The sequence below is a fragment of the Xyrauchen texanus genome, chromosome 9, assembly GCF_025860055.1.
Source record: "Xyrauchen texanus isolate HMW12.3.18 chromosome 9, RBS_HiC_50CHRs, whole genome shotgun sequence".
Lineage (NCBI taxonomy): Eukaryota > Metazoa > Chordata > Actinopteri > Cypriniformes > Catostomidae > Xyrauchen > Xyrauchen texanus.
In genome coordinates, this window is record NC_068284.1 from 17566752 (window position 1) to 17589348 (window position 22597).

A 22597-nucleotide genomic window follows, 5' to 3' on the forward strand; every position below is an offset into this window, starting at 1 on the left:
CCACTATTCTGGGGTCGTCTTGATCCGTTCAGACAGCACTGCGATGGTAGGGTACATAAATTGCCAAGGCGGCGTGCACTCTCATCATATGTCATAACTTGCCTGCCATTTCCTCCTTTGGAGTCAGCCATGAGTCAGGTCGCTGCATGCCACTCACATCCCTGGTGACTGCAACACGATGGCCCAGCGGAGGGTGGAGGCTTCAACCCCAGGTGTTCCAGCTGATTTGGGACCAATTCAGCAAGGCACAGATAGATCAGATGGGACGCAGAAGATCTAGTGGATATACCACCTGCAGTCGTAGACACGATCAACCAAGCCAGAGCTCCCTCCACCAGGCAACTTTTCGCCCTAAAGTGGCACTTGTTCGCGAAATGGTGTTCTTCTCGAAGGGGAATGTCATGGTTACTATTGTAACCTCTGTTCCCTGAGGGAAGGACGAGACGTGGTGTCCCTCCTGCCACAGCACTAGACCTACCACTGTAAACAGCCGTACCTTATTTTCGTTTCCTTAGTGCAAATTCCTGACTGGATGTCCCGTATGTCCAGGGCGGGGCATGCAAATTCTGTCTGCCAACTTGACATTGACCTTTTCTCAGGTTCAGATTTATGTTTGGCGTCCCAGGAAGACCCCTTGTGTCACTTCATTCGACACAATGTCTCGTTCCTTCCCTCGGGGAACGGAGGATACAACAGTAACCATGACGTTACTGGTTAATCTTGTTTCATGTTTCACACTGTTCTCACTTTACCCTTGGTTAATAATTTATGTTTCAAGCTGTACAGTACATTCATAAACCTTGGGTTAACATTCTTATTTGCCAATAACAATGATTGGATGAATACAGCTCGCAGTTGACACGCAACCTGTCAGTACAGCTGCTGATCTGTGGAACTTTCACCAAGCAAATCAGCTCTGTTTGTTTTTCATCTTCTGAAATATACCATAAAAACTAAGAATATGGCCTCAATACTGTGTTTGCCATTACTGTTTAGCACTTACCGGTTTCACTCAGATGGACAATGTAAACAGTACAAGAATGTTGTGGGGAAAGTTTAAGTGAATGTACAGAGAGCATGAATATTAAATGAGGTAAGCACTAAAGCATTATGATTGGTTGTGTGTTGCTACAGTGAACAACTTTCCGCACTGTTTTGCACCGTATATCTTTGGCATCTCAATGTGGGGTTTCATCTGGAACAGGGTTTCATAACCTCTGGTAAAAAGTGGTGCTAGCCCCCTTTTAAAATGACAAGTGTGAAACGTTGCTTTACCTGAGGTTAAAAGGGGGCCTTTAATTGACTGTGACAAGGTTCGTAATTTCTGGGCAATGGAGGAGTCAGGATGCAGCAAACTGTCAGCTAGATTATTTCATTACTCTTCAGCATCACACAAAAACTTTAACAAAAAAGGGCCCTTAGTGGCCAAATACACACACAGAAAAGAGTCTTTGATGATCTGGCGGGCACATGCAGCCAACACTCTCTCTGCCACTCTGATGATTTGTGCGCCTTTTCAGGTCACCCTTCACCATCACTACAGCAAGGAACAGGTGTTAGAGATAATGACAACCCAGGTGACAAGCCTGACCACTCTCTCTCTCTCTCTCTCTCTGCAGACAGATACACGACCACACGCCCATCTCTATTCCTGGGTTAAACGGATTGTTCACCCTAATATGTAAATTAATTGAATCACCGATGTGTATGACTTTCTTTTACAGAACACAAAGGAACATTTTTAGAAAAATATATATGATAGGTGTGGGTGAGAAAGTCCTTTTTACTATCAATCTCCATTTTCACTTTTACATTATTCTTCTTCTTTTATTTTTGGCGATTCACATTCTTCATGCATATCGCCACCTACTGAGCAGGGTGAATTTATAGTAAAAAAAAAGTTCTTAAATATTGATCTGAAAGTCTGACGTCACAAAGAAAACCTGGAATGTATTCCTTATAACCTGGAAATAGACGGTTTGAGTAAAAGAAAAAATATTTATAAAGTTGGTTGCATAAAACTAAAGCAATGAACACATATGAATACTCTTAAGGGATTTTTTCAAAAGTTATGACATCAATATTAATGATTAAATATTTTGCTTTTGCACATTTTCTAGGTCAAATTTGTGCCACTGACCAAGTTAACTCTGCACAAAAGGACAGATTTTATTGCTTGACACATGCAAGCTGCTCCTTGGAACATTCTCAAATTATGCTGGAATAACTTTGATTACATCAGGTGTTGCACAAATTTTGGGGAATCCATGCCAGTTCAAGTACATGTTGACAAGTAAATGGACATACTAAATTCTGAAATTCAGTTTCAATTTACACATTTCAAACAACTTCTTATACTGTTAATATATTTATTATTCAAAAATGTAAAAGCCCCAGTGATTTCAGACTTTTGGACACTATTGACTGAACTATTGTTGATCTAATGCAATAAAAATCTATAGAAAGCTAGTGTTCCTAAGAAGGCAGGTTGTTTTTAAATTTCCTGATATCTCTCAGTTAAAAGAGCACATCCTCTATGCTGTGATCTCCAGAGACCTGCAGTATAACACTAAACTGCTCCAGTATATTAAACATCAGGCACATTCTGATGCAGAGGTGAGATAATCATGCTTGTTCACACAACAATACAGGCCATTGAAGGATGACATGCGGCGAGTAAATGACAGCGGAAATGGGTTTAGTGCAATCTGGAAACAGATAAATGGATTTAATCTTGTTCTGGGGACCTTCACGGGAAATGGCCAATGACACCTGAGACCCTGCAACATGTCAGGCTTCAGTCGAGGCCACAGGGCTGGGTTATATATCTCAATACAAGCAGAAATTATCTGCTCTAACAGAGCCTCGTAAAGAGAAGATACAAGAAGCCTGGATGATGATGGCAGGTCTGGGTGTTCTGAATTGGATTCTGTGCTTCTGACTACAGACCATTCACAAAGATATCAGAATAATTAGGATATATATATGTTCTGTGTCTAAACGCACCAGTCCTCAAGATGTGGAGTAAAACTGGGATAGCACGGAAGACAGAGCGATTTCTTGAGATATGTTTTTACTAATTTACTCATTTGTCATTGAGGTGATGTTTTTATGCAAAGTAACTTACAGTACGTGGCAGTGGGGGTGAGGTTGAACGTCCGTCCGGAGAGAGAGAGAAAGGGGTAAATGTGCACACACCTGAGTACTACAATGTCTAACATCTGTTTCTAATTGCAGTAAGCACTGGGGAGAGTGATATAAAGTGGAGAGAACAACTACTTGAGACATAAGACTATGTTAAGAGTGTGACCTGATCTGATGTGTGCATTGCTGAAAAGCCCCTTTGAGTTTGTTTAATGTAAGTTCTACCTATGAGTTACAATCCTAAATTTGTCCAAACTGTCCATGGTGGCATCCATCTAATTTGGCTAGAATCTTTAAAGTGACAGATAAATTTGGACCAAAACCATAGAGTTTTATTGAAGGATTATATAATTAGATGCATTTTATAATCTAGCATTGTATTATCACACTGTGATTTCGGCACAGTATGGCGAACATTTTGCTGCTGGCATAAGTCTGTACTTAATGAAATTTGAACCACTGCCCCAGTGGCCGAAACTGAAAAGTAAGGGGATGTGTGCACTCAAGATTTCCTGTGTGATCATTTTTGGAACTTTGACCAATTTCTGAGTTGCAGACCACAAGTTTAGAACCACTTCACTAGACTATACAACTCCTCAGTTCTTTACCCAATAGATTTAAGCGAAAGTTTTGAAGAGCATTGGAAAATGATACAGTAGGTGAATCTTCTACTTTCTGGCTTTCTGAAGACCCATGTGCTCCAAACAAAGGTAAATAAATGTCTGACATTAAAATATGTCATGACGTTATATATGTCACGAATCAGCAGTCATGCAGAGAATAAGAGAGGCTCCGGACCCAAGTGCAGAGATTAAAAAACAAGGAATTTATTTATATATAAAAAACTAAATAAAAAACTAAAACTTCCACAGGGGAGAAACAAAAATAAACAACCTCATAGGGGAAAATTAATAAATCAGGGCTGGGGCAGAAGGCAGCGGGGAACAGGACTGACTGGACCAGGTTGGGAATAACAGGATAAAAACAAGACAGGAAACCGACAGGCAAGACCAACTGAAATAAATTAGCACACAAGAAGAACTGGCCCTGAGCAATGGCATGAGCGCACATCGCCAAGACAATAAGGCATTCCCCTTCTGTCGCTCTCTCCACGTTGTGTCGGAGAAGCGACACTAGGGGTCTCACTTGAGCGGCGATATCCACCTCTAATCTATGAAAAAAGGCCAATGAGAGTTGGCAGCCGGTATTTGCATGTCCCGCCCCCGGACATACGGGTATTTAAGCGGTGCAAATACGGGAGTTCATTCAGAAAATTTCTTCGGAGCCGATGGTCTGTTTGCAGTCCGCTGCGAGAATACACACCCTGAACTGTTGTATCTCTGACGATCTGCTTGCTGTTGGATTTGACGGTGCACAACAGCGGCTTTCTCCTACTTTGCACGGCGTTCATTGTTGCCCCTGAGCGCATCAACAGCGCAGACACACACACACACACACTGTGTATTAAAAGAGCAATTTCCTTTAAAAGAGTAAATTCCTCTAAAAGAGCAAACACAGCGCCGTTGAACGTCCTTTTAAGGACGTGTCTTTTTCAAGATGCCCTTCCGCCCCTGTGTCGTTCCTGGATGCGGTAGAAGCCTCTCCGCTTCAGACGGCCACAGGCGCTGTCTCGTGTGTTTGGGCCGCGATCACACCGAGGCGGCGTTTGTGGATGGTTCATGTTCTCACTGCGAGAACATGACCATGACCACATTGCGGTCGCGGCTTGCTTTCAACAGAAAGCAAGCCACCCCAGCTGCACCCCGCATTGCTCCTTCTTCCCACGGGATTGAGGACGATGCGGTTGGCGCTGGGGGCGATTTGGGGGCGGCAGCGGGTGCATTTTCGCCGGGTAGCCCCCCGCGAACCTCCCGTTCCCCGACACGCTCGCTGGTCCCTGTCCATGCTCGCGGCGATAGCGGCTCGCCTCACGGCCTGGCTGTCTATCCTCCCTCGATGGCAGAGAGCGCCACGGATATGGGCCGATTCCCCAGGTCGATAGGGCAGTTGCGTACCATCTATGCCCCGGTAGCCCTACCTCCTGGCGTGGCCGCCCCGTACTCCCATCCAAACCCTGTAGGACAACATCCTCGCTCAACGCAAAAACCTACAGTGCAGCTGGACGCGCTGCCTCCGCCCTGCATGCGATGGCCCTCCTGCAAGTCCACCAGGCCAAAGCACTCAGAAACATGCACGGGGGTGGACCTGATCCTGATGTGCTACAGGAACTGCGCTCAGCGACCGACCTTGCCCTGAGAGCGACGAAGGCCACAGCGCAGGCACTCGGACAGGAGATGGCCACCCTAGTGGTCCAGGAACGCCATCTCTGGCTCAATCTGGTCGAGATGTGTGAGGCCGACAAGAACCGCTTCCTGGACGCACCTGTCTCCCAGATTGGCCTTTTCGGCAACACCGTCGAGAACTTCGCCCAACAGTTCTCCGCGGTGAAGAAGCAGACGAGGCCATCTCTCACATCATGCCCCGCCGCACACCTGCCGCTACGGGCCCTGCCCCGTCTGCTCGCCGAGGGCGTCCCCTTGCGGCGAAGAAACCAGCTCCTGCTCCTCCCCAACCCGAGCCCAGCTCTCAGCCCCAGCGTCGAGCACCCCACAGGCGGCGTACGCCCCCTGTCTCACGAACCCCCTCTAGGACCCGGAAGGCTCCCAAGCGTTCCTGAGACAGTCGACCCAGAGCCGAAGACGTTAGCTCCGGAGGTGGTAAGACTGCTCCATCCCCCGGTGGAGGGCCGGGTGGAGAATCCTTTGTTTTTCATTTGCCACACCCCTGACGGGGCTGTGGTACCCACATTCTCAATAAAAGAGCTATTTCCTTTGCCTCTGGGTCACCTGGCCCGCAAATGCCGTTCTCACGGCAATGTGCTTTCAGATTACGACAGTCCCGGTACACCGGACGCGGCGATCCCGCCTTCCACCTGCCCACGACTGTCCCCCGGCCGGCCGGTTCAGACGAGTCCAGAGGACGCCAACATCAGACCTCCTCCTCAGTCACGAACCCGCCCCCTGCCGGGCGCGCGGAGCAAGGTAAGTGCTTTGAGTCTATTCTCAGCACCTCAGCCTCAGTCCGCAACGAAGCCGCCCGACGCTGCATTACCTGTTCCGCCCCGCTGCGAGGCCCCGCCAGGTACGTCCAAAATACTCGTCCCTTTAGTGCCCCTAGCGCAGAGCTGGGAAGCGTGGCTTTCGCTTCCCAACGCATCACGCTGGCTGCACCGGACCATTCGACTCGGTTACGCAATTCAGTTTGCCCGCACATGCACACACATAGACCAGGTGCTCCGGCACCTCAGCTGCTTGGGGCTTCAGGTCAACTGGGATTGTGTCAACTGGGACAACTGGGGTGCCGTGTGCAGCGGGCACGCAGCAGCGGGCCGTTGGAAAGGGGCCCCGCTGCGTTGGCACATCAACTGCCTGGAGTTGCTGACCGTCCTTCTTGCTCTCAGGAAGTTCCTCCCGTTAGTTCGGGACAAACACGTCCTCATGAGATCGGACAGCACCACAGTGGTGGCGTACTTAAATCGCCAAGGCGGCGTACGCTCCCGCCACATGTCACAACTCGCCCGCCGTCTCCTCCTATGGAGCCAGCAGCAACTCAAGTCGCTGCGTGCCACTCACATCCCCGGCAAGCTCAACATCGTAGCGGACGCGCTATCACGACAACACCTGCCCGGCTCCTCCCTGGCAAATTCACCTGAGAAAGGACCTCCTCTCTCAGGGACGGGGCACGCTCTGGCACCCGCGCCCAGACCTCTGGAACCTCCACGTCTGGTCCCTGGACGGGATGCGGAAGAGCTAGCCGACTTACCGGCGACCGTTGTGAATACAATCAACCAAGCCAGAGCTCCCTCTACCAGGCACCTTTACGCCCTAAAGTGGCGCTTGTTTGCAGATTGGTGTTCTTCCCGAACTGAAGACCCGCAGAGATGCACGATCAAGTCAGTGCTCCTGTTCCTACAGGAGAGGCTGGACAGGAGGCTGTCCCCGTCCACCCTCAAGGTGTATGTTGCCGAAATTGCCGCCCACCACGATCCTGTAGACGGCAAGTCTTTGGGTAAGCACGACCTGATCCTCAGGTTCCTGAGAGGCGCCCGGAGGTTGAATCCCTCCCGGCCAGGCCTAGTTCCCTCCTGGGATCTCTCGGTAGTCTTGGCAGGACTCCAGAGACCTCCCTTCGAGCCGCTTGAATCAATTGGACTCAGGGCCCTCTCTCTTAAGACGGCCCTGCTGATCGCGCTCGCCTCTATCAAGAGGGTCGGGGACCTGCAAGCGTTCTCTGTCAGCGACACTTGCCTGGAATTCGGTCGGGCAGATACGTCTGTGATCCTAAGACCGCGACCGGGCTATGTGCCCAAGGTTCCTACCACACCCTTCCGAGATCAGGTAGTGAACCTGCAAGCACTGCCCCGGAAGGAGGCAGACCCAGCCCTTTCATTGCTATGTCCAGTGCGTGCCCTGCGCATTTACCTAGACTGCACACAGAGCACCAGACGCTCTGAGCAGCTCTTTGTCTGCTTTGGGGGACAGCAGAAAGGGAATGCTGTCTCCAAACAGAGGCTCGCCCACTGGGTTGTCAACGCCATCACACTGGCTTATCACACTCAGGCCGTGCCCCTACCCTTGCGGGTCCGAGCTCACTCAACAAGGGGTGTTGCGTCCTCGTGGGCACTGGCCAAGGGCACCTCCCTAGCAGACATCTGTAGAGCCGCGGGTTGGGCAACACCCAACACCTTCGCGAGGTTTTACAACCTCCGCGTTGAGTCGGTTGCGTCTCGTGTTTTGTCAGGTCCGAGCCCGTAGAACTCTGTAACGCGTAGACCGACCAGCCGGGTGGATCGCTTGCGCCCAGCGCCCTTTTCCTGACGTCAAGGTAAAGTAGTGCGCCTTCTTCCCAGGGAGCCCCACTCTGAGTCGGGAGCCTGGTTGATTCCTCCCCAGCCCTCCGGGTCCGCGGTTCAGTGGAGGAACTCGCCGACCCAAGCCACTGCGGGTACCTTGATGGCTACCCTGTACTGGTATAGGTGCTCCACAGGTAAGGCCTCCTGCTCGGACTCCCCCTGTGTGTAATTCCACGGTTCTGTCCCCTTACGAGCGGACCCCCGTGTCTCCCTTAGGCAGTTACAGCTGCCCCGGTCGCCGTGCTGTAGCAACTCCCCCCTTTTGAGGCTGGATCTACCACCGCACCATACTTTCCACACGAGCCCTAAGACGGCCGTGTGACGTGTCTACCACTTTTCCTCTCCAAGAAAAAGGGCAGGTGTGGTCTCCGCAGGGTCTGGGTAAGACCCCCTTCCCTATATGCGTGTAAGGGCACCGTCCGTGATTGCTCTATGCGAGAAACATAGAGAGAAAAGAGGCCCAGCCAGGCTGGCCCGTTCCCATGTTGGCAAACATCGCCTTGTTCCCCTCCCAGGGTAACTAGAAAGATTCCGATGTTCTTATGGGGCATTGGGGAAGGTTACGTGCAGCCAGGTACAGATGATGCGCGGCACTGGATGAAATCCCTGCCCGCCTCTGTATCGGCGGTTCACGTACACGGTTCAGTGCATGGCAAGATTGGAATGGGTCCCCTAGTGTCGCTTCTCCGACACAACGTGGAGAGAGTGACAGAAGGGGAACATTTGGTTACGTATGTAACCTCCGTTCCCCCGAAGGAGGGAACGACACGTTGTGTCTTTCCTCCGCCATGTCGCTGAACCGAGCCACTGTTGTGGCCAGACCATTTCCGGCTCCTCAGAAAAATCCTGAATGAACTCCCGTATTTGCGCCGCTTAAATACCCATATGTCCGGGGGCGGGACATGCAAATACCGGCTGCCAACTCTCATTGGCCTTTTTTCATAGATCAGAGGTGGATATCAGCGCTCAAGAGAGACCCCTAGTGTCGCTTCTCCGACACAACGTGTCGTTCCCTCCCTCGGGGAAAGGAGGTTACATACGTAACCAAACGATATACGCTCATGCCAACCGACAAAGAAGATGAGAAAACGCATAGCAACGGCAAGCAAAGCGATACCACACACTCTCACGCTAAACGAAACCTGAGCATACATTGTTAGGCAAACGCCACGCGATACATGCAACAGGTTACAAAAACAAGACAGGACGCCTGTGTGAGAATTCGGCCCCACACAAACCGGAAATCTCAGACCGAAGTGATCGAACCTAAGCAACATGTGCTGACAGCTTGCGAACCAGGCACGCAGCAAAATGCGAGCGCAACATGCATCCGCGGTCGTGAGAGACAGACACAGAACATGGAGCTTGAGTGTCCAGATCCTGACACAGACCTAAACTGAACCAGACAGGGAAATCAGGATCCAGACACCATGCTCCGGACACGAAACACAAGACCCAGACGTGCAGCACAAAGCGAGGCGCACCTGTGTTCACTAGAGCCAGAAATAAACTGACATTAGCGCATGCCAACAAGATGAAATAAATGCGATGCACCCACGTCAATAACAGACAGAAACATAGAGCATGAGTGTCTGGATCCTAACACAGACTGAAACCAAACCTGACAGGAAGTCAGGATCCAGACAACATGCTCCAGACATGAAACAAGACAGACCGAATAGTGCACAGCAGGGGAATTCAACCGAAATCATGAGTACACACGAAGACAGACAACGAGACAAAAGACAGACATGGGACGATGATGCCATGGTCCTGTCAGACTGACAGGACCGTGACAATATAAAGTTATTCAGTATGCTCAATTTTATTAAAAAGTTATTCAATGATCTAACAATTCCAGCAATTATGGGATGTTTACATTTCCATTGCCTGTAGCTATTTACCTGGAGTTGCACAGCACATATTACTGTATGATGTCATCTGATTGATTCAGGTATTACATCATATGTGGAACACTAGAGACCCTCAATGCTAAACTGACTGTGACTAAATGTGACTGTTAGTCACAGTTCTCAAACGATGTATAGAGAAATGAGGGTTTCATTTCAGATGTAGCCGGGTGTGAATAAGTGTAATTAATGAGCCCACAAATAGGTCATGCTGCTTTCTATGATGAAATGATGATGTGAGTAAAAATGGCAAAGATCCATTATATTCACTCTGTGAGAAGCTCGAATTTCCATCCTTTCAGGATTATGAAGGAGACTTGTAGCCTAGAGCTGTTTCTTATACATTTATAGAAATTCACCTCAGGGTAGGAATCTTAATTTTTGACCCCCATGTAGCTTGTAGACAAATTGCATTCCTTATTTATACTGCACAAGAAAGGATGCACCTATACTGAAATTATGCCACATTTAGTAAATGTTTGGTCTCAGAGTCCCTATTTAGAAAACAGTTCTTCTTTGAATTGTAGGGCACACAAAAGTTCAAGAGCTTTCACTGCTCAGAAGTTTCATAGCAAAACTCAATTTTGAATGAGGCAAAATACTCACTTAAATATGCAAGATGTTGGTAACGGCCCTCTGGCTCAGTTAGATAATGCCAAATATCAGCAGAGAGCAATTGCTGCTTGAAGCATACCAGCCTGATTACTGACTAAAGGGCATACGATTTTACCTGAAAACAGTACATGGAAAATAATGATAATGGGGACATACTGCCTTTACCAGAAGCTATTCTCAGTATCACATTTGTGGTGTCAAGCACAGAAAAAACAAACAGTGGCTGTCCAATATCATTGCTTGCTAACATGGTAGGAACTTGGCAGAAGACAGAGGGGTTTCCAAATCTGCAAGTTGCATCCAGTCCTCCTTATGCAAGTCCTGTGATAAAAAAAAAAAAAACAGTCTAAAAAGCGGGGCAACCAGTAAAAAACAGTACCAATGTTTATGTATTTTATTGTACAAAGACTTATAAACGTATAAACAAACACATCTAAAATACAAAAAGTCAGATCAGTTCAAGAAACCTGCGGGAAAGATCAAATGCTCTGCTTCAAATATTTACCTTCTTTAAACAGAAGCAGCAATAGGAAATCACCACATACTCAAAGTTGCCTGTAAGAGATGGAAACATCTTATATAACCTGATGTCATATTTTATGTAGACCTGACAGAATGTCAACATACACTCAATAAGCACTTTATTAAGATCACCTTAATAAAGTACTCGACGTGGTCTTCTGCTGTTGTAGCCCATCTGCCATGAGGTTCACACAGTTACACAGTTGTACAGCGTGGTTATCTGAGTTACCGTAGCCTTTTTGTCAGCTCGAACCAGTCTGACCATTCTCCATTGACCTCTCTCATCAACACAGTGTTTCCATCCACAGAACTGCCACTCACTGTATGTTTCTTGTTTTTGGCACCATTCTGAGTAAACTCTTGAGGCTGTTGTGCGTCAAAATCCCAGGAGATCAACAGTTACAGAAATACTCAAACCAGCCTGTGTGGCACCAACAATCATGCCATGGTCAAAATCACTGCCACATGATTGGCTGATTAGATTATAGCTTGAATAAGTGTACAGATGTTCCTAATAAAGTGCTCAGTGAGTGTATAAAGACCTGACATAATATCAAAGACAATTTATCAAAACCAGATTTGTAATATGTGAAAAAAGCTAATCGTTAGCATTCCCATTCACCTGAATGGCAGAAAATGGCACCACAAGAACATGCCCTTCATTAATGGCTATCTAGCCAGTGGCAGAGCTGCGACGTCAAAGGCAGCAGACAGGGAAATATACAAGTCCAATTTGTTGTTTATATAAGTCCTTATTTCATTATAATACACAGCTAAATGCAAAAATAGTAGTTTATGGATTTAGATGCCCTGGGAATCTAAGCTAGGCATAGTTCAGCCAGGGCTAACTGTCCATGCTAACCAGCCAAACCTTGATTTTGTCAACAAAGTCATTTTGCAGATTCCCCTTTAATTTGCAATAGAGGGATGCTAGCATTTTTTAGCAGAGTCTAACATAAAATGATTCATGTTTCCCATATAGCAGGCCCATAAAACCTTTTACTGCATATAGTCGAGAATATTTTCAAGCAAGATATTGGTTGCTCTCAGGCTCTTATTACAGTGGAATTGGATGAGAATGGGGGCTGCAATCTATCTGAGGGAAATTACTGAGAAATAATGGCAGGGAAAATGATTAACGTCACATTCAAAAATCAATTGCTTTTCTCCAGTGTAATCGGATGCATTCTAATGAAACATTGAACTTAATGTTACACTAATTTATCAAGTCTAATTATACTTTTTCCTACCACGAATAACACAAATTCCCTGCCCTTTCATTAAGAGAGGTCCTGACACCTAAATTGTGTTGTGTTAGACAAAATTAGCACACCAGAGCCAGTTTGAATTAGTTAATCCCTAAAAAGCATGCAGTTTTTTACTCTGCTTCTAAACCTCCACCATCTAAACGACTTCAACGGCTTCTACGTATATGTCAGCCTCACTCTTGATCTTATAGCTGCCTGAGGCCTTTATAATCCTTGGTGGAATCTGACTGAATCAGGACACATAGCATCATGGAGTCAAGAAGAAAATTCACATGATTTACTCTCTTGATTTGACTGTTATATAACAATATACTCTTTGCCAGTGCACATTAGGCAGGGATGAAAACCACATGCTTGTTTTTCTATCTAAGATGTAATTGGAAGGGCGATTGGCTGTCTTTTCACACAATATGTGCATCTTCATTCATGAACGACCCCATTGTTTGCAGTTTAATCCAAAATCTCTGCAATATGACTTGGATCAAAGCTCTATTCATAAAACACCTCACTATTGGGCCTCTCTCCCTCCCTGCCACTGCTTCATACAGTGGTGAGCCCATAAAACAGTCTGCCAAAGTAAAGGATGGTTGAGGATGTGGCCAGTCTGCAGGAATTTTCAAATGTCTTAAATTGACTGCCAAATATAATGGTTGCGTCCTATAATTATAGTAGTTCAATGCAATTTTGTGGACACAAACAGAAAGGTTTCTGAGCGGCAGCTGCAAAGCCATGCATACAAAATGCAATTTACTTTGGCAAAACGTTGATTACTTAGACTTACAGTAACCGATGAGAGTCACGGCAGACTTTTAAGCAACCAATCCTGGAACAAAGTTACATTAACGTTCACTCCCATTTTAGCGAAATATCCTTTGTAATACGGATTCTATAGCACAATATTGACATACCTGTATATGTGATTAATTTTCAACCCATAGTTGAGTTCATGCCATATATTTAAGGGGATAGTTCACCCAAAAATGAAAATTCTGTCATTTTATTACACTCATGCTGTTCCAAACATGATGTTAGGCAGAAAGGTTAGCCTTAATTACCATTCAATTCCATTGCATATTTTTGTATTCAATGAAAGTGTATGTAATAATGACATATTTTTCATTGCTAGGTGAACTAAACCTTAAAGGAATTTAAAGAGCCTTTAAGGATCTTATGCAAACTACAGGGGAGCGCTGTATACATGCTTTTCAGTACGGGTCATTGTGATGCTGTCAGCTTGAATTACATTAATTTCAATACATTGTTGTTATGCACTCAATTATTACTGGATTCCACTGAGTGCAGCTGTCAAAGCACCATTGTGAGATAATTTAGAAGATGTTTTATTGAGGAGGCATGGCTGATTAATGGGAGACATCACTGCCTCTTACGCAAGTGTAAATGCATAGGTCAGATTATTCAGACGCTAATTTGAATTCCACAGACTAACTAAATTATTAAATAAAACACAGGAGGATGCATAGTTCATCACCTTTGACATCTACAGTGGCAGTAACTCTTTCAGATGGGGATCTGCTAGTGTTTTATGTTTGGGTTCACATTCTTTTTGTGACTGTTCCCCTAGGGGAGCATGCCTATCTTTGTATAGTGGGGCCAAACCACACACATCCATTCTGTATATGTGGCTGACCTTGACAGTAACGCTAATGTGAAGTCACACTTTAATTGCTGCCTGGAAGTACAGAGATCAGAGGTCATATGCATCTACATAAATAGAACACTGTTCCTAAACCTACACTGAAAAATAAATAAATGTTACATAAAACATTGTGCTTCATGTCGTTACATCTACATTAACTGGTTTTATTCAAGTTAAACACATTATTACTAGATTAAGTTACACAAACAAAACCAATTATAAGGGTTGGATTAGGTAGAAAGAGTTTCTTAAGGTAACAACTGCAGGTTACCACTTTTTACTGTGCAAAAAGAAACATTGTAAAGCATCATAGACTCGCTCCGAATGCAAAAGGCTGTTCCAAATAGGCAACTCGGATCAAATACAGATAAGATACAAAGATACCTTCTTTTGGCTAAATTTTAAGGCAGCATTGCACATAGATCTTTCATGGAGAAGGCACTCACAAAATGCAAAAAAGAAATCCAAAATGGCAGGCGAGGTGAGAGAAATATCAATTGTAAACCATCTTATTTTTTATTCAATACCAAAAAGTATAGATGTGTACTTTACAAATGTATTCAGTATACCTTACAAAAATCTAGAGTTCTGGAAAACATACCACAAATTTGCCACTCATATTTTCACATGCAAATGAGCTTTGTGATTTGCTACAAATTATTGCTAGATTTTTTCTTCAGTGGTGAACCTGCTGCAAACCTCTGGCAGCAATGGACAATTTGCCACTACTGGCAAAAACATCTGAAGCAAACCTGTGGCAACAATGAAAAGTTTGACCCAAAGCTCATTTGCATGTGAAAATAATGAACAACATGTTGAAATTTGAAATGTAAATTTGCGCCCTAACAAAAAATAAAAACCACAAACTTGCAGCAAATTTATTTTCACATGCAAATGAGCCTTTGATTCACCACAAATGTTTGCCAGAAGTGTGCAGCTCTTCGGCGGTAGTGGTGAACCTCAAGTTTGCAGCAAATTTGCCATGAACTCTCGATTTTCAATCTCGAGTGAATAACATTTTTTATTACACAATGTTGTGTAAGCTACTTTTAAAACTTGCTACTAGCTACTAAATATTTAAAGTCATTAAACTTCAGTCAAGCTACTATTTTGAACATGCAGTTAGCTACACTACAAGCTACTAATTAAAAATAGCGAATTACATTGAAGCTACTTAAAAGGACAATATCTTCATAATTTAATCAGATCTTCATAATTTAATCAGAAAAACAATAATGGTTTTTGTATGAACAATCTCATTGAGAGTAACAGCATTATAGTTGAACAAATTTACACATCAAAACTAGATTAGGCTACAAACAAATTAATATATAAAAAAAGAGTAATAAACGGCAGCATTAAACAATATGTTTGCTTTAAAATAAATAAATTGCCTACTCAACTCAGGGACTCAAATTGGTAAATAATTTTTTGAATATGTTCATTTGCATGAACCATCAGAATGCACCGATTCACTAAATTGAATTGGACTTTCCAAAGCTACCTATGAGAGAAAGAGAAATTAACGTTCCGACCCCAACGTGCTGCAGGAACTGCGCTCTGCCACCGACCTCGCTCTCAGTGCTTCGTCACAGCGCAGGCACTCGGGCGGGCGATGGCCACCCTCATGGTCCAGGAGCGTCACCTTTGGCTGAACATGGTTGAGATGGTCGAGCTCTCCTGCTTTGGAGTCAGCACCACTCACATCCATGGCAACTGCAACATGATGGCAGACATGCTTTCACGGCAGGTTTCGCCCAGCAGTTTTCAGTGGTGAAGAAGCAGATGGCACATCTTGTTGTGGCGCCGCAAAACCAGCGCGCCCCGCCTGCTCGCCGAGGGCGTCCCCCTGCGGCTTACCAACAGGTAGCTCCGCCTCAACCCAGGCCCAGCTCTCAGCCCCAGCGTCGAGCACCTCGCAGGCGGTGTACAGGCAGTCAGAGACCAAGACCACTCCGTCCCACGGTGGAGGGCCGGGAGGAGAATCCTTGTTTCATTTGCCGCACTGACTTTGGGCTGTGGAAACCACATTCTCAATAAAAAATAATTCAGTGGAGCAATTCGCGGCCAGACCCACTACGAGTCACATGTGCTCTTTTCCCCCTGAAAGAATAGGACCGGGAAAGACCGCCTTCCCCGACGCATTTCATAGCTTTAAGATAGCCCCAGCCACTTCACATCCTATGTGAGAGACATGGTGAGAGAAAAAGGCTGCGGCTACCAGGCTTGCTCCCATGCTAGTCATGTAGCGCCTGTTTCCCCCCTCAGGGGTGCGGGGAACCAAAGGTATGTATGTGACATCTCTTTGGGGGCGTTGGGGAGGGCTACGTGCAGCCGACACAGTTGCCTCTAGCACGCAGTAGCCTGCTTGTACCTGTCTTGACAGTTCACATAACACGGTCAGTGCGTGGTGTTTTTAGATGGGACCCCTTGTGTCACTTCATTCAACACAATGTTGAGTGAGTGACAGAAGGGGAACGTCATGGTTACTGTTGTAACCTCCATTCCCTGAGGGAAGGAACGAGATGTTGTGTCCCTCCTGCCAAAACACTAGACCTACCACTGTAAACGGCCGTACCTTAATTTCGGCTCCTCAGTGCAAAATCCTAACTGACACTCACTGCCACTCTTCCCTTTATACCCGTATGTCTGGGGTGGGGCATGCAAGTTCTGTCTGCCAACTTGACATTGGCCTTTTCTCAGGTTCAGAGGTACGTTTGGCGTCCCAGGAAGACCCCTTGTGTCACTTAATTTGACACAACGTCTCGTTCCTTCCCTCGGGGAACGGAGGTTACAACAGTAACCAAGACGTTTCTCTTCTTATTTGAATAAACATTCAACTTTGCTAGTGTGAGGTGATGCCATTGCTCTGAAATGTTTATAGAGCTGCAGGAAACAAGCTTTGCGTAGTTACACACTACAACAAGCATCCTGTGTATGTGCAAGTAAGATTAAGTAATTTCTTTACTCCATTACTGCGGTAATGTGGCATTAAGCATGAACACTCAGCTTTGATGAGAGGGGAGAGCAGAAAAATGGAATACATATACATGAAGAATGAAAGTGCTGTGCTTTATAATGTGACTAGAGAGATGTTTAATAAATCAAACACTGCCTTTATAGCTTAAACACATAAACAAAGGAACCTTACACTCCTACAATAAATTAGGGGACAAAACTAGGTGCCAGGCTATGGTAATGGGCTTCACCGTCCATTGTTATATTTTCCCTATCGAGAGAGTTGTTATTCCAATCATAAAATACAATGACTGCACATAATGATATTGTCAGGGAGGAGAGACGGGAGCCATTTGAATATATTTGAGGAAGATTTAGTTGCTCTGCCTGCCATGCCATAACACACAGCATTCTTTATAGCTTTATTAAAAGCCCTGCCCAGAGTTGCCATGCTGTTCCAAAAGTGCAAGGACAAGCACTCCTGTATACAAAAGGATTAACAATCAATTAGAACATTATAAATGTGTTGGTTAGACTTAATTTCGTTTTCATATTTCTGTTGTGCCTAGTCAGTTTTTTGTTTGAATGTAGAGCTTTAAAAGGCAGCACACTGCTTTGGAGATTATGTTTACCTTCTTCGTTGAGTTGTATTTTCTCTTTGTATTTATCATTAAAAGAGCTGGATCCTCTCTCTCGACTCATCACAACACAAACCCTGACAGCAATAAAGAGGAATATATTTTTTCTAAAATGTACCACCCAAACCAAACCCCAAACTTATAAAACTAACCATCAGTGGAGTACAAATTGAATGTTGGATGGAAAACTGCTACATCAGAATCAGGGGTAGGCGATATGACCAAAATCTTATATCACGATTATGAATAATTTTATATCACTATAACCATATATATCACGATATAGAAAAAGTGTTCTGGTAAATCAATAATTTATAAATAACCATATTGTAATGTCTATTTTTTTGGATAATCCAGTCAGTGAATTACATACATTATCAATGAAAACTATCCAATATATAATTTTCTCTTTATTTATAACTTGACAAACAGTCAAAGAAATGTTGTTTTTCTTTTAAATCAGCCTTATTTTCAAATATGCCACATTTCTGTCGGATATGTTGTTGACCAATATAATAATTATTATAAACTTTCCTCGAGAAACTCAACATCTTCTAAAAGCAAAGTAACAAAGAAAATAATACATTAAAAAAAAAAAAAAAAAAAAAACACTTATAGGCTTAATGATTTAAGCCATCTCTATAGAGAATATATGAATATCTGAAGGGAAACATGGATGTTTTTTTATTTTTTATATGAAACATCATTTGAACCAAATTTTGATAAGGGTGATGATATGTATTTTAAAAACCCTTTATTTTGGTACATGACAGTCTTGTTGCTGTTTTCCTCATCAGTAGTGGTTAGAATGTTGGACTGTCTAGCCATTTGAGATGTTTGCCATCCTCCGTAGCACTTTAAGAAAAACAAAACTCAGTAGAATTCAAATAGGTCATGTAAGTTTTGTGGTCTGCGCCACGATTTTGAGTAATGTGAGTGTTCTTGCTCTGCGCTCTCCTGACTCAAAAGCACAAATATAAAAAAAATAGCACGTGTGAAACTCACAAAAAATGTATGCAGAATTTTATTGAAATTTTCAATGCCAGTAAAACCACGTCACTTCAATTTACTCATTCTCATGTGAAGCTCTGCCCACTAATAGATACGCACAGGGACATTAAAAGTACATATCGCGATATACACAATATAGCAAAATCTCTATGACTGACACTTTCATTGTTACCACAATATACAATATATATTGTCATATTGCCTAGCCCTACTCAGAATTTCGGTCATTACTGATTATGCAAAAGCAATTACTTCTTGGTTTCAGCAAGGAATCTGAAGTCAGGTTTCTCGCTGTGGACACAACATGTTTCTGGTTACACCACAGGTGAAGAGAAACACAGTTGGAACTGATGCAAAAATGTTGGGCAGGAGATGGCCCTTTCCTGTGAGTAGGCGTAATGTGGCTGATCCTAGGGTACCGTAACTTTTGGAAACAAAATGCTGACTTCCCATGTGATCATGTTGATTTTGCTACTCATTAGCATTAGGCCAAGTGACCTAGGAGATGTCTATCGAAAAGGAAAGTGAAAGTCAATTGAGACGTCATCTGAAGTCTAATTCTAATTCATATGTTGGTGGTACCATGGCCGCATTAATGCAGTGGCTTACCATGGCTGCAGGGGCCCCCCCAACTGCCCAACTCACAGTATCCACAGTATCCTACACTATTAGACCCTGTCTACGTTTACAGGAGGATGCGTATGTAAACACGTTCAGTGGGAGAAGGTAATATAAACATGGAGGTGGTGCGCAACAGCGAAAGCCATTCATGTAGCATGGTCATAGGGTAAAAACTTTAATAATTGCAGCGCAGTGTTTTCAGAGTCAGTAGACCCAGTGGCAGAGACAGTAAAATGTTTCGCCTGTCCAAAAACCTAAAAGGAACTTTAAAACAGATTGTTAAAGCATCTGCTTTCTTGTGTTGATTCAATGCCACTGAAGCTTAGCTTCTCTCCCACTGTGTTGCCTTATCCCCTCCAAGTTTTGAACCCAGAGTTCAGAGACAGCTTAATGGAAAGTCTTGGAGCTGTATAGCATACAAAGAGTAGGAGTATAGCTGAGGAACTGCACAAAAGCTTTTAAAAGCCTGCGACTAAACACTCCAAAATTAGGCTGATGACAGTTTTTGCTCAGAGGGCTTCCCAGTCTTCTTGACAAGTGTAATTTTTCAGAGGAACGCGGCTCACTAAATTGAAATTCACACAATGTTGTCATTAAGACTTGGCACATGTTTTGAAAGGACTGTGGGAAAAACTTTAGCTTCAACCGATGTCCAAACAAGTTGTGATCAACAAAGTATCTGCTTGTAATCTCTAATTCTTGTTGAGATGCTGGCCGACACTGCCAGGAATGGAGAACTAACCCTACCGTTTTCACTGTCCCCTCCCCCTGTCCCCTTTCCTCCCCACTAAATTCTTGATTGCAAAGAAGACTCATTCTCCCGCTGTCTTTTCATCTCCACAGAGACAATGGTCCTCAGGCCCCGCAGTGGCCCTTTCTCACGCTTTCTGTTTTAACACTCTTGAAAAGGTTTTTTTATTCCAAGGACAACTCCTCCCTAAACATGGAGGTACAGTAAACTTTCCTCTCTCTCCTATCTCAATCCCACAGTCCTGCATTTTTCCTCCAATGTCGGTCCTCCACAGTCCTTCTATGTCAGCCCTCCTATATTGGTTTCACAGTCCCCCCCGTTTCCAAAGGGCTGAAAATATACCCACTTTTCCGCAGACCGGAGGGGCAAGAGTATGAAAGTGGTGCTCAGACGTGCTCAGACATTTAATCAACAATTACATCCACGCTGCCACCTCCACAGTGCAGAGGAAATTAGCTCTCTCAAGCACACGAGAGAGACTGGACAGCTGGCACAGGGGACGTTGGCTCATTCAAATTATTATTATTATTCACCCTCCTTTTCTTGCTTACTCCATTTTTCTGATGCTCAGTGAATTCGCACACCCTCATTCTTCATCCGTGGATGCGGTTTTTCATGGTGTGGTGAGAATGAGCTTACTGAATCATCCAGCAGCCAGTTTACATTGCACGTCATCTGTTTGCAGGAAAACAAAAATATAATACATGCATTTCTTCAACATATTTATCTCTGTAATGTGTCTATGAACACCTAAAGCTAATAGCCCACAACAGTTGCATAGGGTGGAAACTATTTTCTTTACCATCTTCTGGTTAGAGTGGGCAATCTTTAAGTTTCTTTGGAAACAGCAGGTGCTTGTCTAGATGCAGAAATTCACTCATTTAGAGCAATGATGTCCAAGTTACAGTTACCTGCTGGCTTGTAATAATTTAAACCATGCAGGGAAACAATATTGTCAAATGGCTTGTTGCACTTAAAATAATGAAGTTCAAAATGAAGTCAACAGTCAACAAGTAAATTGATTCTTTGACGAAACCACAATTGTGCTGTCTTCAACTTTTGCTGAGTAGCTTGTGTTCGTAGAACATTTTAATATATTGTCATTTTGACAGCTAATCAACAGTGAAACCAAAAATTGATGGTCGAACTCCATTTAACTATATGTTGGCTTTGGATGTTGGCTTAGACAAGTGTAACAATGTGTGCATTTACATGTACTATCTATGTACTAAACGTATAAGGTCATATAAACACCTTTATCAAGGTAAGTGCTTTGAGTCTTTTCTAAGCACCAAAGCCTTGGGACGCTCTTTTTCCTCCCGACGCATTATTACCTGCTCCCCCCCGCCGCGAAGCCCCACCCAGTACGTCAGAAACGATCGTCCTGTTAGTGCCCCTCGCACAGAGTTTGGATGCGTGGCTCTCACTTCCCAATCCGTCACGCTGGTTGGCCAGGAACAATCTGACTCGGCAACGTGATTCAGTTCACCCGGCTCCCGCCTCGTTTCAGCAGTATTCGCTTCACTCTTGTGCGCGGCCAACAAGCCAGTGCCTTACGAGCAGAGATCTCCACCCTGCTCCTCAAAGATGAGATAGAGCCCGTCCCTCCAGCCGAGATAAAGAAGGGTTTCTACAGGCCTTATTTCATCGTACCCAAGAAAGCGGAGGGTTGCGACCAATCTTGGCCCTGCGAGTTCTCAACCGGGCATTGTACAGACTCCCGTTAAAAATGCTCATGCAGAAACAGATTCTCACCTGCATTCGACAGCTACATTGGTTTGTGGCAGTAAACCTGAAGGACGCGTACTTCCACGTCTCCATTCTGCCGCGACACCGACCCTTCTTACAGTTCGCGTTCGACGGCCAGGCATATCAGTACAAGGTTCTCCCCTTCGGCCTGTCCCTGTCCCCTCGCATCTTCACGTAGGTCGCAGAGGCCGCTCTTGCCCTCCTAAGGGAAGTGGGCATCCGCATACTCAACTACCTCGATGACTGGCTCATCCTGGCCCACATAGAGAGTTACTATGCACCTCAGCCGTCTAGGGCTTCAGGTCAACTGGGAAAAGAGCAAGCTCGACCCGATTCAGAGCATCTCTTTTCTTGGCATGGAGTTAGACAGTCTCAATGACAGCGCGGCTCACCAACGAGCATGCTCAGTTAGTGCTCAGGTGCCTCGCTTGCTTCGAGCCTGGCACAGCGGTTCCTCTAAAAACAATTCCAGAGGCATATGGCATCCTCAGCCGTGGCCACGCCGCTCAGGTTGATGCGTATGTGACAGCTCAGCACTGGCTACAGACTCGAGTCCCGAGATGGGCATGGCACCATGGCACATACCGTGTGACAATTACCCCTTCTTGCCATCAGACTTTCAACTCTTTGACAGACAGGAGTCCCCTTGCATCAGGTGTCCAGACGTGTCGTAGTGACCACAGACGCCTCTCGACAGGGTTGGGGCGCCGTGTGCAATGGGCATGCTGCTGCTGGCCTCTGGATAGAACCCCGGCAGCATTGGCACATCAACTGCCTAGAGTTGTTGGCTGTATCTCTTGCCCTACGGAGGTTTCTCCCACTAATCCGGGGCAAGCACGTC